The sequence below is a fragment of the Vigna unguiculata genome, chromosome 5 (assembly GCF_004118075.2).
Source record: "Vigna unguiculata cultivar IT97K-499-35 chromosome 5, ASM411807v1, whole genome shotgun sequence".
Taxonomy (NCBI): domain Eukaryota; kingdom Viridiplantae; phylum Streptophyta; class Magnoliopsida; order Fabales; family Fabaceae; genus Vigna; species Vigna unguiculata.
Window position 1 is genome coordinate 30944079 of NC_040283.1, and position 12200 is coordinate 30956278.

At 32.8% G+C, this 12200-nt stretch overlaps 1 pseudogene; it reads left to right on the forward strand.

Moving 5' to 3' along the window:
• The first annotated feature begins 2226 nt into the window (after window positions 1–2226).
• Window positions 2227–6135, forward strand: LOC114183729 (annotated as a pseudogene).
• The last annotated feature ends 6065 nt before the right edge of the window (window positions 6136–12200 follow it).

Below are 12200 nucleotides of genomic sequence, written 5' to 3' on the forward strand. Positions count from 1 at the left end.
TAATTACAAATATTTCTGTTTCCACAATTGTGATTAGAGGTACAAGCTAGACAAAAAAGTTTAACAAAGACATTCAACAATATAGTAATAAAACAGTAAACATTTTTCCATCCATTGAGTCAACTTACCTTTATTTTTGCTTCTTCCATTGTAACCTTTGAAACTATTCCATAACATTTTGGTACTGTAATGGAGCAAAATGATTGTAAAAATGCAAGGCTGAGAAGGAAACTGGTGCTACAACAAAGGTTCAATGCAAGAAGTAATCAACATTCATGTAAGTCATTAACATCTTACTTAAAGCATTTATCTTTTCTAATTCTTCATCAGTAATTTATTTAAAAATGATGCAATTGTATGTTTGTATGTTTTTTTATGTTGCAGATGACAAAGAAGAGAATGCAAGAAAGAAAACTAAATTTGCAAACCATTCTTCTCAAAGTAAACAAATCTCAGGATTTCTTTTTATATATATATATATATATATATATATATATATATATATATATATATATATATATATATTTGTAAATGTATGTTTTGGATTGTAACTTCACAACACAGATGCATACTCAAACATTTTTGTTGTTTTAATCACAAATAAACCAACTGTATCTCAAAGATCATTTCAGAAAAATATAGACAGGAATCCATTACAATAGTTGGATATTAGTAAGTTTTTTTTTCTAAGCTATATCTTTACAGATTGTTGTTAAATGAATCAATGAAGTATTGTTGTTTATTTCTTTAATAACAATGCTTCTACAATAATCCTTTTCCAGATGTTGACAACAACAACAACAACCTTCAGAATATGAATTCAATATTTCACAGACAAATTGGTCAGTTTTGAAGTTCTTCCAATACTTAATTTTAACATTGTTTATGAATAATATTAATTCCGTCTGACTTTAAACTAACCTTCGTTTCAATGCAGTAACTGTCAACAATTTTTCAAGTTGTTCAAGTACTTTAGTTGAACAACAAATCACTTCACAATCTGCAACTTCTACTTTAACTTACCATAGTCCTTTCGGTATATTTCTACATTCATCTTAATTTCTTATATACCTATTTAAATGACAAATTTAAAATTTATATCAATGTTTTTGAATGACTCCAGCTTTTAACAATAACAGTCAGAGAAATTATGGACAAAATAATTACAATTCCAGTGCAGGTAAGTACATTTGGATTCATACTCACAATGCCAATGCAGGTAGGACAATTGTTTTCTGTTGTTTTTCATAGGTGGGAGATCAGAGGTTGTAAATGATTCGCATTCTGTTTCTAAGAATAAAGTTGTCAAATATCCTTTTCAAGTCATACAATCACTTCAAAACAGATTCAATCTTGATGATGAAACAACAACACAACATAATTCTTCAGACACGACAAATGATGATTCAGCAACGATAAGAGATGATGGTAATTCAGATATTAAACTTATTGATGTTAATATAAATTTCTTTGAAATCATTAATTAATTTTCATCTTACTAATATTCAAGAACATACTACAAGTACTACAACTACAAACGAATTGTATTGCAAAGGAGAGTTACAAGGTACATAATCTCCAACACAATTGTATATAACTGCAGATTAAAATATACGCATTTTCATGCTAATGTTTTGTAATGATGTTCAGAACTGCTCAATATTGGAGAACCTTTCTTGGAATGCCAATACTGTAAAGCTCAACTTTGGTATGAAGAAAGAGCAGAAAAATGTAACACCTTAAAGGAAGTTGAATTCTCATTGTGTTGTCAAAAGGGAAAAGTCCAAATTCCACTATTAAAAAGACCACCTAATCTTCTTGAAGGTTTGTTAAATGGTGAAGATCAGAGAAACAAATCATTTCTACAAAACATAATATGATACAATAGCATGTTTTCATTTACTTCAATTGGTGGTAAGATTGATAATTCAATGAACAATGGTTCTACTCCACCATAATTTATTCTGAATGGACAGAACTATCACCGTATTGGCAGTTTATTGCCAGAGCATAGATCAAAGCCAAAGTTTGCAAAGCTGTACATATATGATACCGAAAATGAAATGACTAACAAAGTCAAGCATTTCAGGTTAGTGAATATATTAACTAATTTGATTATATGAAATATTTAAATACATGTGTTGACATGTATTCTGTTTATTATTTTTTAGTTCAAACACCAAGGAATCTGTTATAGATGAATCATTGGTTGCTGATTTGATTGAAATGATTGACAATCACAATGTTCTTACGAAATCTTTTAGAAGAGTAAGAGATTTGTCACTAGAACATATGGAATCAGATTTCACGCTAAGACTATTTAGAGGCAGAAACAAAGACCCTAGAGTCTACAATACACCTTCATGTGATGAAATAGCTGCACTTATAGTTGGTGATTTTGGCATATGGATGTAGGTAGAGATATAGTGGTCAAAAAATGTTCTGGTGAATTAACCAGACTGCACGAAACTCACACAACTTTCATTCCACTGCAATATCCTCTCATGTTTCCATATGGAGAAGATGGTTATCAAGAGGATATCCCAATAAGAGAATCTCATTCAAAAACAAAATCCAGGGTAAGAGTTAGAATTTCTTTGCGAGAATTTATTGCCTTTAGAATACAACAAAGAGTTGTAGAAGCAGGAAATATTGTGAATGCATGCAGATTGTTCCAACAGTTTCTGGTCGATTGCTATACAATGGTTGAAGCCCAAAGGTTGTCATTCATCAGAGCTAATCAGAAGTTAATTCGTTGTGATATTCTTAATGGATTACAAGAAGCTGTTAATAGAGGAGGGACAGATCCTTCTTTAATTGGAAGACGTATTGTCTTGCCTGCTTCTTTCACTGGTGGTACCAGATACATGTTCAACAATTGTCAAGATGTTATGGCAATTTGTAAAAAATTTGGATATCCGGATTTGTTCATTACTATAACATGCAATGTGAATTGGAGTGAAATAAAAGAATTTGTCTTAGCAAAAGGCTTATCAGCTTCGGATAGACCTGATATTGTATGTAGAGTGTTCAAAATGAAGTTGGATGAAATGATGACAGATTTTAAGAAAAAGGACTTCTTTGGAAAAAACACTGCAGGTATGTTATATATGAAGTAATATACATTATATAATTTTTTATTAAATTTAATTCTGACAACTATATTTATTTTTTATTTATATATGCAAGAATGTACACAGTAGAATTCCAAAAAAGAGGTTTACCTCATGCACATATATTTTTATGGTTGGATGGAGAAAGCAAGTTGAAGAATTCAACTGATATTGATAAAGTAATATCAACTGAATTGCCAAATGCTGATTTGTACCCCAAATTGGAAAAAGTTTTCTCAAGTTACATGATTCATGGACCATGCGGACCTGCAAGACATAATTCACGTTGCATGAAGGAAGGAAGATGTTCTAAATTTTATCCAAAAAAATTCACATCTTCGACTTCAATTGATGAAGAAGGATATCCATGCTATAGAAGACTTGATAATGGTAGATTTGTTGAGAAGAATGGAATTAAGCTGGACAATAGAAGTGTTATTCCTTACAATCCACCACTTCTAATGAGGTATCAAGCACACGTCAATACAGAGTATTGCAACAAGACCAATTCAATAAAATATTTGTTCAAATATGTGAACAAAGGTCCCGACAGAGCTACTCTTAAAATAAGCAACAACTCTGCACAGTCTGAAAAATCAACCATTATTGATGAGATCAAAAGGTATTACGATTGTAGGTATCTATCACCATGTGAAGCTGCTTGGAGAATATTTGCTTTTGACATCCATCACAGATGGCTTCCTGTTCAGAGATTGACCTTCCATCTTCCTGGCTAACAATCAGCTTTGTTTAAAGATGATGATGATATTAATGTGGTCTTCAACAGATACGAAAATGCTAACACAATGTTTCTAGCTTGGTTTGAGGCTAACAAAGTTTATGAGGAAGGAAAACAATTGACTTATTCAGAATTTCCAAGCAAATTTGTGTGGTTTGCCAAAGAAAAAGAATGGAAACCAAGGAAGAAAGGCTACAACATTGGTAGACTTACTTATATTCCTCCTGGGTCTGGAGAACTTTATTATTTGAGGATATTACTGACCATTCAAAAAGGTTGTATTGATTATGAAAGCATTAAGACAATTGATGGAAAGTATTATGAAACATACCAAGAAGCTTGCTATGTTTTGGGATTATTGGCTGACGACAAAGAATATATTGATGCAATCAAAGAAGCAAGTGAATTTGCTTCTGGGTATCAACTTAGAAGATTATTTGTTACTTTGTTGTCGATGAATACAATTTCTAAACCAGATATAGTTTGGAATTCTACTTGGAATATCTTATGTGATGGAATTTTGTACCAAAAAAGGAAGGAGATGAACTTACCAGGTATTTTATATATACTTTTTAAATTTCCTATACATATATATTTTAATTGTATGATTTACTTATTGTAGGTCTTCAAATTCAGAATGCTGAATTACAAAAACCATGTCTGCTGGAAATAGAGGAAATGCTAATGTCAAATGGTAGAAGTTTGAAAGATTATCCTTCATTACCTCAACTTGATCTTTCAGATGTACATACATTCAATAATAGATTTATTGTTGATGAGCTACAATATAATAAACAAGACATGGCGAAAGAACATGACAGTTTGTTTAAAGCACTAAATGATGAAGAAATTCATGTATATCAGGATATCATGACAACTGTTCTTTCAAAGAAGGGAGGATTCTTTTTCTTATATGGCTATGGTGGTACATGTAAGACTTTTATGTGGAAGACATTGTCGGCTGGTCTAAGAAGCAAAGGCATGATTGTTTTGAACGTAGCATCAAGTGGAATTGCTTCTTTATTACTTCCTGGTGGAAAAACAACACACTCTACCTTTTGCATCCCACTGTTAATTAATGATGAATCAACTTGTAACATAGCACAAGGTAGTCTCAGGGCAAAACTTCTTATGGCAACCAGTTTGATTATCTGGGATGAAGCACCAATGATGAATAGAATGTGCTTTGAGGCATTTGATAGAACACTAAGAGATATTATGCAAAATGTTGATGATGCCAATAAAGACAAACCATTTGGTGGCAAAGCAGTTGTGTTGGGAGGTGACTTTAGACAAATTCTACCAGTTATCAAAAAAAGATCTAGGTTTGATATCATAAAATCATCAATCAACTATTTAGAGTTATGGAATTGTTGTAAAGTGCTAAAGTTATCCAAGAACATGAGATTAAGTACTACATCAAATACTGAAACAGCCAATGATATTCAAGAATTTACTGATTGGATATTGAAGATTGGAGACGGGAAAATGGATCTAAATGAGAATGGTGAGTGCATGGTTGAAATTCCAGAACAGATCCTGATTACAAACACAGATTTACCTTTATTGGCATTGGTTGAATTTGTCTATCCTCAATTTGTGGTTAACATGTTGAATCCTAATTATTTTGATGATGGAGCAATTTTGTGCCCAACAAATGATTCTGTAGAGCAAGTAAATGATTTCATGTTGTCTTTAATTGGTGGTGAAGAGGTGACTTATTTAAGTTCAGATACACCTTGTCAATCTGATGAACAAGATGAAGTGCAATTTGAATGGTTTACATCTGAATTTTTAAATGATATCAAATGTTCAGGGATACCAAATCATAAATTGAAGTTGAAAACAGGTGTTCCAATTATGCTCTTGGGAAACATTGATTAAGCGAAAGGTCTATGCAATGGCACAAGATTGCAAGTCAACCATTTAGGCAAGAATGTAATATGTGCAACTGTAATTACTGGAAAAAACATTGGTGACAGGATTTTTATACCAAGAATGGATTTAGTGCCATCTGATTCAGGGTTGCCTTTCAAATTTCAAAGAAGACAGTTTCCGATATCTTTATGCTTTGCCATGACGATTAACAAAAGTCAAGGACAAACACTTTCTAGAGTTGGCCTTTATCTTCCACAACCTGTATTCACATATGGCCAACTATATGTTGCTATTTCTAGAGTCAAAACCAAAAGAGGATTGAAAATACTTATATTGGATGAAGATGGAAAGGTAACAAACACAACTAAAAACGTTGTGTACAAAGAAATTTTTGAAACTCTTTGAAAAGAAATCAATTATAGGTATGTCATTTCTAATTTTTTTTTTCATTTCAAAACTGTTATAAATATATATCAATTGATTTATGTTATTTTCTGCCATGTAGGAAAATCATGGTACATAAAAAGTTGAACAAAGAAGTCATTGTGTACAAAAGGAAATTCTGTACAAAACGAATTTATGAACTTCAATACCAAAGGATACATTCTAGGTATGTAATTTATTCTTTTTTTATTCTTATATTAACAAAGTAGTGTATTAGTCATATTTTTGTTGTTGGTGGTTGACGATAATATTCAATGAAATCAAATATTAACTTGACATACCACTTTAATTACATTCTAAATTGATCTATTCTATTGATAAACTTCAACATCTTTTTAAAACATTAGATTCTCATCATATAGATTATTAAATATCCAAAAACCCATTGCTATTACCACAATTATTACATATAAAAAAAACCCGTGCGTTGCACGAGTAGAAGGACTAGTATATATATATATATATATATATATATATATATATATATATATATATATATATATATATATATATATATAATAAAGAAAAGGAATGATTTTGGCATATGATAAAATGCTTGGAGTGGTGATTTAGTCTAGTGAACGTGGTATAGGGTAAGCTTTTATTATAAATTGAAACGGTGCAAGTCCAGGGAGTGAAATGCGTAAGAATGTCAGGATTTTATTTTTAATAGGTATTGATTTTGTTATTAACCAACCACTTTTCTTTAAAAGGAAACTTCAGGATGAAAAGTTGTGTAGTAAGTTGGTACGAATATTGTAGAAAGATGGATTACTTGATTTTGGAGATCAACAATGATTAAGCATATTGGAAGTTCCGAAAGTCGTGTGTTGGTACTGATAATGGTATAATAATAACAAGTGATGCAATGTTAATAGAGTTAAACGTATAGAAACATTTTAATTGGCAGACACATGTGTTGGAGATAACAATTACTAATGTTTGGATTGGGGTCAGAATAAACTATGAATAGGTGCGGGTTTTGTTTTAAGGGGATCAAATCAATTGTAAAGTGGTGCAGGCGATAACTTAAATCCAGATAGCAAATTGTACATGTGGCGACGGTATTGAGCGTTCTGTTAGGCGATAAACACAGATCCAGGGGTGGCTGGGAGAGAGTGGTGCCTGGCGATAGGGTTATCTCTGCCAGGCGATATGTGCAGCGACAGATGTGTAGGGGAACTAGGCGCCTGGCGGTATGTGTCTCCCGCCAGGCGGTCTGGAAGCGGCTGCACCCGGCGGTACGTGTCCCATGCCAGGCGATTTTGCTGCTGCAGCCTAGAGTTGTTGGATTCTGCATGCGTGATCTACAAGGCTTTTGGTGATACTTCAAAGGTGGGATTGTTGGGTTCCTTGACTTGAGCTCGGAACATATCCCTTGAGTTGAGCTCGAGATAGGGGTTAAGCACGTGGCATTTCTCGAGTTGAGCTCGAGATGGCGGATGAACACGAGGAACCCTTGAGTTGAGCTCGGGTTGGCGAGTGTTGCCGGTGTGAGTGTGCTGGTTGTGGCCAGTACGGATGGGTCTAGATGGATTGCCCACCTTAGTGATGAGCTGACAAGTTTGGTAGTCTTGGGATGTTACGAACAATGTTCGTATTTAGGAACTCCACCTAGCGTTATGGTGTATGATCCGTAGCATGGTTTCCCGCACGTGCTCTATCGGTTGTGGCCGATAGGTTTGGCAGCAAGTCATCTTGGAGTGATCACTAGAAGAGGTAGAACACGAACATCCTAGTGGTGGCCAGGTGGTATGAATTAAAAAGGGATGGAATTCATTTGGATATTTGGGTTGCCTATATATATATGTGTATGCTATTTTATATGCTTTATCTGTTAAGCTCACCCTATCTGCTTGTGATTGGCAATGATCGTGTACGCGGTACACGTGAGCAGATGATGTTGATGCAGATGGTTCTGGTGGAGCTTAGCTGCGGAGAGGGGATAGCTCGGGAATCTTTTATTTTTATTTTTATTGTTTTTGAAATGAGTTGTAAACCCATACGGGTGTTTGTTTTATAACATTTTGGGTTTGAGAATTATGGATTTGTGTACTTTTTATTTATTTAATAAAGTTTAAATTTTTCGCATTTTGGGAAATGAGGTATTATTAAATGCGACGTGTTATTTATTTTTCTTTATTTTATTAAAATTCGTAATATCCTGACGGGATGTTACAATCAGTTTGGGCAATCAAGCAATCTAGTTAAAATTGGGTTGTCTTCTTTCAATTCATTCTTCATGAAACTCCATCTTTGCTCCAACAATAACCTGCTCTAAGCCTAAACCTTGACCAACCTTAAAATAATCCATCTTTATCAATCTCAAATCCAAACTGGGCAGTCACTTTGCTTGTAATTCATATATTCTCATAATTCATTATGAATTGGGGCATTTATTTACATCAAAGATTGTGATCACATCAGGGGCAACTTGTGAAGACCTCATCCTTTTTTAATCTCCTCATTTGGGAAAAGTCAAATCCGCTTTTGCACCCTAAGACCGTCCCAGACTCTCAATCAATGGGCAAATATTAGAGTCCCCATAATTTCCTTCATACCATCAATAACTGGGAAAGCCCAAACACCTTTTGTGCCCCGAGACCAATTCAAATTGGGGCAACTCCCTAGTTAATCTCCATCACCTCATCCAAACCTTTTCAAGCCCTTGGCAATTTCGTGCATGTCATTCAAATAGTGTTTCAAAAGAAATGATTAAAAAAGTGTTCGTTAGTAAACTAATTAGACCAAAGAAATGATTTGAAAAAGTAAAAAATATCAAAGTAGAATAATTCCATGAATTCGAAATAACAATGAAATGGGGAACAATACGAATTTGTTTTTTAAAAAAATGCAAAAGAAAATTCATACATTAGGTAATTCATACATCATACCAAGTCATGCATACATGAGTCATTCATCTTTTTGAATAAAATAGTTTCCACCTTTCTAATCAAAACCCTCTTCACTCATATGAATGGTTATTGAATCCTTGAGTTTTAGAAGGAAGAAAATTAAAAAAAAAGCACACACACAATTTAGTTTCTATTATGTTTCTCAAATTTTGGTCATTTTCATTCGTATCAATGACCAATATACCCTAAGCCCAATTTCCATTGGCCCCCAAGTCCAATTCCCACACTAGTTCCTAAGTCCAGATTTCACACTAACCTCAACCCCAGTTTCCACACTGGCCCCCAAGCTCAGTTTCCACATTGACCCCTAAATCCAGTTTTGTCTGGCCTCACAGTTTTTTTCTAGCCTCTAAGCCTAGTTTTCTTTGTTCTCAAATTAAAATAAAGGAAAAATGAAAAAAGCAAATTCCACTCATGCATTCACGCATCCATGTAAGCATATCATATAGTTTCAAAAAGAAAATCATAACATGTCATGCATCATCACATCATATCATCCCTCATACTCCACAAAATGATTGAAAATCATTTAAAAAAAAAAGTAAGCAATGATATTTTGTTGTGTAAGTCTCACCAATGTTAGGCATTCACGCAGTGTTTGTCGACAATTCCCAAGTAAAATTCAGGTTCTCCTTTTATATATATCAGGACCCTCTACAAGGCAATGGTCATTGATTTCCTTATGTTTACATCAAGACCATCTACGAGGCAATGGTTATTGATTTCCTTTCTTTACATCGAGGCCCTCTGCGAAGCAATGGTCATCGATTCCTTTACATCAAGGCCCTCTGCGAGGCAATGGTCATCAATCTCTTTACATCAAGACCCTCTGCAAAGCAATGGCCATTGATTTCTTATGTCACATCGAGGCCCTCTGCGAGGCAATGGTCATCGATCTCTTTACAACAAGGCCCTCTGCGAGGCAATAGTCATTGATTTCTTATGCCACACCGAGGCCCTCTGCAAGGCAATGGTCATTGATCTCTTTACATCGAGACCCTCTGCAAGGCAATGGTCATTGATTTCTGTGTCACATCGGGACCCTCTACACGGTTATGGTCACTAAATCTTTTGGATATAGACCCTCTACATGGTAATGGTCACTAAATCTTTTGGATACAGACCCTCTACACGGTAATGGTCTAATCTTTTCTAAAAAAGTCAAAAAAGAAAAATTTTGGATCGGAATCCTCTGCATGATAATGGTCGCCGAATCCTTTGGATCTAGACCCTCTCCTCGGGATTGGTCTAATTTGGTTTTTTCAATAAACAAAAAAAAAAACAAAAAGAATTAGTGTGTCAAATCGAGACCCTCGACTTGGTATGGTCAAGTTTGTCTTCAAATTTGTCTTCTTTTGAAACCCGAACGAAATTAGTGTTTTTATCTTTACTTATCTTTTATTACGATAATATGGAAGTCAAAATTTCATATTATCTAGTAAAATCTAAGTAAAGAGGGGCAGCTGTCAATACCCAATTTCGTCCGGGTGAATAAATTTATTTTCAAAAAAATAAAAATATAAAAAAGAAATAAAAAATGTTTTTAGTTAAGGGTAAAAGGTGAAATAATTGTTTTCAAAAGATTTTCAAACTTTAATTTTAGAAAAAAAGAGAAAAAAAAGAGATGGAAAAAAGAAAAAAAAGGGAAAAAAGAAGGAAGAACCCAATTTGTTTTTAATTATCACATACCTTCTCATGAGCTCAATAACTCAAATATTGTCTATCTTTGTTCCTGATTAAAGAAATTAGTTATATAATAATAATTAGAAGCAATATCTCTTCAAATGGTAAGAATCAATATTATTAATTGGGATTGATTTTGTGCTCTGAGTTGGTACTGATGATGATTAATTTTGTGCTCTGATTTGCTGCGACTTGATCCCATAATTTGCTGCTATCATGACCAATTTCTTATATTGTTCATTATAATTAAGGCTGAGATTACATTGATATTGCAATGTGTGAGTATAAATATGCACTCTGTCAAGACCGGAAAAAATTCTCTACATTTCTCTAATTCTTTTCCATCACCACTCCCACATACACACCTCTTTTCTGATCTCTCTTAAAAAAAAATATTGAAGGAGGTAGAAAAAAAAAACATTCTTTACATTCTCTCTTCCTCTCATTATCACCCATATAGACACATATCATCTTTATCTCTATTGGAAAAACAAACACAAATTAGAAAAGGAAGCAAAAACAAAAAAGAAAAGAGAAAAGGTGAGGAGATATTGAATTTTTTTTTAAGGTACGTCACTCTCAATTCTTTTAGCTTTTGATTTAGTTTTTTTCAATTTTCATTCTTTTTTTATCATAAAAAATATTTTTTCCCCTTTCTTTATTGTCTGCTCGGCGGCTCGCGTCGCACGACATTCAATTTAGACTTTTTCTTTTTCTAAAAATATATACAGATGATCTAAAAATAAAATATAACTTTCTTTGTTTACTTTTTTATATTTATTTGGTTGCTCATGTCGCAATGACATTCACAACTACTCTAAAATAACTTTAAAAAAATATTAAAAATTAATAAATGATTAAAAAAATAAAAAATAAAAGATTAGAAAAAAAAAATAAGGCTTAAATATACATTTGGTCCCTATTTTTGTTGATTTTATTCAATTTGATCCCTATTTTCGTTTTATGTTCAATTAGGTCTTCATTTTTGTGAAATTGTGGTCAATTTGGTCCTTTTCACTAACGGTGTTTAAATAGTTAACGTTTTTGAACAGTACATACCACGTGTCAGCTCCTGGGTTTTTTGATTTTTTTAAATTTTTTTCTTAAATTTTTTTTTAATTTTTTAATTTTTTAAAATTTTTTTTAAAATTTTTTAATTTCAAAAAATGGTCCATGTGTCAAGTCACAATTGTGCCATGTGTCAATGCTAGTGCCACGTGTCAGTTTGTGGTAGTATTATTTTTTTTGTTCAATTTAGTCTCTATATTTGTTATTTTTGTTCAATGTAGTCCCAATTTTTGTTAAAATAAATCAATGTTGTCCCTTTCAAATTGATACTAAATTTAATATTTTTTATAAAAATTATATTAATATCTTTTCTAAAATTGACCTTTGAATTTATTATTTTTTAAATTCAATTATAAATTA